The 5,996-nt window shown below is 34.5% G+C and overlaps 1 non-coding gene across 1 annotated transcript; it reads right to left on the bottom strand.

The window, feature by feature from the left end:
* Positions 1-321: 321 nt before the first annotated feature.
* Positions 322-427, bottom strand: LOC111727781. Its single transcript, XR_002775249.1, has one exon. It is a non-coding gene; the product is annotated as a U6 spliceosomal RNA (small nuclear RNA).
* Between the last annotated feature and the right edge of the window lie 5,569 nt (positions 428-5,996).

Below are 5,996 nucleotides of genomic sequence, written 5' to 3'. Positions count from 1 at the left end.
CACCTAAATCTCTAATTACAATCCACAATCAGGGCTCACAGGAGCCTTCCCTTTTGCATAATCTGTAACTTTTTTCTCTGACAGTGAGACATCCGTCTCTCATCATCTTCAGCATACTTATTTATTTGTTCAATCCTAGCATATGCATTAAGCAAGTTCAAAATTACCAGCCTATACCTTTTTAAGAAATAAATGTATTGATCAGAGTACAATATTTCTATATAGTTTGTTTTGATTTTTGACTTGGAGTATCTAAGCCAAGATACTGATTAGCAAAGTAACTTAGGTTAGCTCCTTCTTCCCCAATTCTTTTTTTTTTCTTTTAAATATGAATGCTTCACGAATTTGCATGTCTTCCTTGCACAGAGCCATGCTAATCTTCCCTGTATCATTTCAATTTTACTATATGTGCTGCTGAAGGGAGCACCTTCCCCACTTCTTACTCTAGTTAATCCATGCATTTACAATGAGGTGGATTTTTTGTTCTGTTATTCCTATTTTTATTTGTCAGTATGATCCTTCATGGCTTGAGTATTGTTATAAAACCATAATTGAGGCCAAATGCTAAAAGCAGAGTATGATTTTTTTTGAGATACACTGTCTAATAAGGCAATGAACCACTAAAATGTAAACTGTGTTAATGAGGACAGAATAAATAGTTCTGAATCCAGAGATTTATCTGAAAGAAAGAGCATTGCATTAAAGAGTAAATAGAGCAAATGTTCAATATTTCACATGTGAACACTGGTGCTTTACAGATTCCTGTACAAAGCGTTTGTTTCTATAATGTAGTTGCTAACCATGTACAATTGCCAGAACATCATTGCCAAAAGCTGCATCAGACATGCTTGTTTAGAAACCCAGGGTGGCTCTGCACATGCAAGGTAATCTTCTGAACCCACAACAAGACAGAAGTCATACCATGTGTTATTTGAACATGATCATGAAATGAAGGAAAATTCTTTTTCTCAGTTTTGATTCTGACAAACACAGCTAACTCCAAATGACACAAAACTACACTACATTGTCAGTAAATGTACCTTGAACTTTGAGTATTCCAGAGGCATATCTTCAAATGACATAGATATATTGACAAGAAAATGTTGTGGGTGGTTAACCAGATTATGGTGCTTGTGTCAAAATGAGGATCAATATAAGATTTCTTCCACTGAGAAAGTATCACCAATCACCATGAAGAGAGCTAAGCATCATAGTGTCAATGTAAAATTTGTAAGTTTTATGAATTATAATACCTTGAATTTTAGATTATCATCATTTGATAATACAGAAAACCATTTAAACAAATGTTATCCATTACTGAGGCATGATCATTATCATTTGCAAAAATTCTATCAAGAATATTTGAATGCTCCAGTAAGATTAGCCCATATCACAAAATCCCCAAACCAGAGATGTTGGTATGGATATGGAGAAAAGGGAACACTTCTACACTGCTGGTGGGAATGCAAATTAAATTGTTCCTTTTGGAGAGACATCTGGAGAACACTTAGAGAACTAAAAATAGACCTGCCCTTTGATCCTGCAATTCTTTTATTAGGTATATATCCAGAAGACCAAAAATCACATTACAACAAAGATATTTGTATCAGAATGTTTATTGCAGCCCAATTCATAATTGCCAGGTCATGGAAGAAGCCAAAGTGCCCATCGATCCACGAATGGATCAATAAACTGTGGTATATGTACACCATGGATTATGCAGCCCTAAAGAAAGATGGAGACTTTGTCTCCTTCATGTTTACATGGATGGTGCTGGAAAATGTTCTTCTTAGCAAAGTATCTCAAGAATAGAAGAAAAAGTATCCAATGTACACAACCCTACTTTGAAACTGATTTATAGCTTTCATAGAATGTTATAACCTAATTATAGCCTTAGAATATGGGAAGGGGTGGGAAAGGGGAGGGAAGGGGGGGTGGATGGGGGAGGGAGGGTGATTGATGGGGTCACCTCTATGGTTTATCCTACAAGGGTACAAGTGATTCTTTCCAAAAGCGGAGTATGAATGTCTTAACTCAGTAACTAAGAAAATGACAGGAAGGCTACATTAACCACATTGACGAGAGTATTTCAAGGTGTATATGAAAACACCACACTGCACCCCGTGATTGCATTGATGTACACAGCTATGATTTAATAAAAAAAATAAAAATTAAATTAAAAAAAAGAATATTTGAATGTATGGCCCATTGGTATTCCCATAAGATAGGAAAGAAACAAGTGTAAATAAGTAGATGAGGTGGTAAGATATTATCTGATATCTTTGACACTTTAAATTGTATGAATGTATCCATACAAGGAAATAATTAAATATGTTTTTTTCAATGGAAGATAAGATCAAAGAGAAAAGTAAAAAACCTATGAAGAGCAGAAGAATTTCTATGGATTGCTGTGATATGGTCTATAATTTCACAAAAATTTTGAATTAACTAAGTGGTGATCTAAGTCACGTACCTGTTGAAAGTTGTGCATAAACACTCTGAATCTGATAGAATGTTTTGAGAATTATTTCCCATCAAAAGAAAATCAATGGACAGGAATTCATGGATTCAGAACTTATGTCGTTGAAAGATAATTTAAACTTAATTATCATTTTACATTACAATTAATTAGAATGAGCTTCTAAGATACTAAAAATGAATTCAAAATTTTAGCATTTTTTTGATTCTTTGTGGATAAAAGTTAAAAATAAAGTCGTGGACCTTCAAAAATCACTTTAAATTTCATTTACTTTTCCATTCCTGTCAGCACATTTCTGAAAGATGGCACCAAAGATATCTCCACCACATTTTTAAAAATAAAACATAAAAGTGTATATGTATATAAATTTGTGTTAAGAGCATGTTGTTAATCCCCTACATAAGATGTTTTAATAAACAAGAACTAAGTTCATTGGTCATATTAAAAATTTTAAACATTAAAATATCAGTGTGTTAAAAATTATATATACACACCAATATGGGAAATCAAAATTTACATTATAATTTTTATTCAGTTATTATTAAACAACAACAAAAAGTTGTTAGTGCATATATAGTTCTCTATACTAATCCCCATGTTAGAGCAGTGTGGTGACAGCTCAAGGTAGTTGCCAAAATATTTGAAGAGAGCAAGACAAAGTAAAGTTTTAGCAAGAAAAGTTTATTTTAACAGCTTGGATTTCAAGCCTGGCCCCATCCTGGTGACTGCAGCCATCCTGGAGTACACAGTGCTTGGGTTTTATACACAACTTTTGGAGGGTGTCAGCTGCTTCTTAGAAGCTTGCCATGTCCTAATCAGGCTATTCCCAAAATAACCCAAATCAGTCTGACCAGATGTGTCTGTGCTTGTCAGAAAGTCCCTGGAATATTAATCAGTTTCCAAACAAAATCTGCTCCCTATAACCAGCCACCTGCAAGGTCTTGACTGGCCCTGCTCCTGTAATAGCCCAGGTCACCCTGACCCAAAGCCAGCACTAAATAGCCTGACATCCACTATCCACCCTGCTTATGTCTAACTAACTGCCAGACTTAACACCTGTAAATATACTTCCCAGGAATAGATGTATTTTTTAACTTTTTTTATTTCCTCATACTTTATTTGGTTGAATTATATTTAATTAAAAGTTAATTTATTTATGGTAAATAAGTCTATAAAATTTTAGTATACCAACTGTCAGAACCATAGTCTGCATGTCTTCAGTTTTTTTAATCCTCTTTTATTATTCTAATAATTGCTTTTTACTATATGGCTATTAAAAGCATATTGCATATTATCAGTGTATACAGGGAATAAAACAGGCAAATACACAACATTTAAAACAGCAAAAAGACAAAAAATAAGCTGTGCAACTTGTTCTAGTAACTGTCTGCTGTGTCTGCTGAACTGGTGTTCTGAATTCATCAAGGATAGAATTTGTTCTGGAAATGTGTGGCTTGGGGACAAGATGAATGACAGAGACCAACCAAGTAGGACAAAATAATTTACCATCAGGAATTGAGAAAGTCAGGTTTGATTCCTGCCTTTTTTTTCTAAACTGTAGCTTCTCTAGAAATGACTTGATTAAAGATTTGTGTTGAATTCTCTTATTCTATAAGATTTGTTTTATCCTCCAAATAGTGATACTGGAGCCAGTGATGTAGGAAAAGTATATTACAATCATCTTTTACAGCAGAGACTGGACCTTAGCCTGTTTTTCTCCCTTTACTCATTTCATTAGTTTATTCAGCCATTTGACAATATTGTACTGTTGTTTTGATATTAATGACAGATAACTAGACCATGTCACACCTAATATATAAAATCAATCTAGTTAAAAACCATAGAATGCAAATATCCCTCAATTATTATTTGCTTCTGGTGAAGAATCTACACTTCATTTTAATTTCTGCTTTCAAAAATGCTTTTAAGCTTGGTTGTGATTTATTTTATTGTGCTTTTTATATACTTCCAGGAATTGCATCTTCATCTGGTATTTGAAATGGTAACTGAAGGGGGAAATCATTCAAGATAACAGGCTTCAGTAGAAAAATAAACCCAGCTCTTGTTCTAGGTCCGTAAATCACGTTTTATCTAGCCTGATAAAAAACGTTAATTTACTTTGGAAAGAGCAAAAGTGTTTGCTGCAAAGTGGGTTTCCTTTTTCCAGGTAAGATATGTCAGGCCAGGAAACAGTGGTATGCCATTCCTATATTTTAATGTCTAAATAAAATGACATTCATCTAGAAAATGATGCTCATAAGAAGAGAGTAAAGGATAGTCATTCAATCATCAAATGTTCTTTGAAAACCTTATGTAGGTCAGAAAATGATCTTGAAGTTAAGGATGCAACAATAAATAAAACAAAATTCCAGCCCCTGGCTTACACTTAACCCAAATAAAGATGTCTTTGCCATGAGGAGCCAAGTACTCATTTACATCTCCTACCTCAGTAATTCAGATTCTTCCACCTCAAGAGTAAACATTCTCTGCTGGATTTCACACCCATGTGGAGGTGTGACTGCAATATATTGAGCACACCTCACAGTCTCTCTCACTCTCTTACTAATCCCACCATGTGGGAACTGTTTTCTTACTGTGGATCACTCCAATTCCAAGGAAATAAAATGATTTCCAGGTTCAGTAGCTCACACCTGTAATTCTAGTATTCTGGAAGACTGAGGAGCGTGGACTGCCTGAGCTCAGGAGTTCAAGGCCAGCCTGAGCAAGGGCAAGACCCAGTCTCTTCAAAAAATTAAATGATAATAATAATAAAGCTAGCCAGGCATGGTGGAGGGTGCCAGTAGTCCCAGCTACTTGGGAGTCTAAGGTTAGAAAATTGCTTAAGCCCAAGAGTTTGGGGTTGCTGTGAGCTAGGATGATATAATGGCACTCTACCCAGGGTGACAAAGTAAGATTGTGTCTCAGGAAAAAACAAACAAACAAACAAAAAAAAAAAAACTAGCTTGTGACAGAGCTGAGGGTTTCACTTGGGTGCTGGAGTAATTTTGAAAAAGTCTGTGTTGGAACAAGTATTGGTTAAAATTTGTGGCTGAAATACCTACCATTTACTTATACCAAAGGCCCTAGCAGGGTCAGTGGTTTCTGGGAAACTTGTAAATTGGCATCTCTAAGCTTCTGAGCAATCCTTGGATACAGCTCATTGTGTAGAATGTTGGAAAGACAGTGTGTGTAATCCTGGAGAGTTATTTTCTTGACAGAAATTTTCCTTCTAATGTATATTTGTTAAATTTTTTTGTGGATCTCTTATTTATGAACATAGATATTCATTATTCCTATGACTTATTGAATAAATAGAACACAAGAGGAGGTTTGATTTCATCACCAAGATAAGTCTCAAGAAATTTTGGTAAATTAAACATGTTCGTTTTGTTAGCAAGTTTTCAACTCCTCCTTGTTTTGGATAGTTCAAATATTTGAAATTAGTTTCTATTTTAGACTTACTAAGTAAACATTTATTTTGGTATTGAAAAATTTCAGACATGCATTCTTTTCCAAA

The sequence above is a fragment of the Otolemur garnettii genome, unplaced genomic scaffold (assembly GCF_000181295.1).
Source record: "Otolemur garnettii isolate 467f Iridium unplaced genomic scaffold, OtoGar3 scaffold00123, whole genome shotgun sequence".
Taxonomy (NCBI): domain Eukaryota; kingdom Metazoa; phylum Chordata; class Mammalia; order Primates; family Galagidae; genus Otolemur; species Otolemur garnettii.
This window is presented reverse-complemented; position numbering and strand designations above follow the sequence as displayed.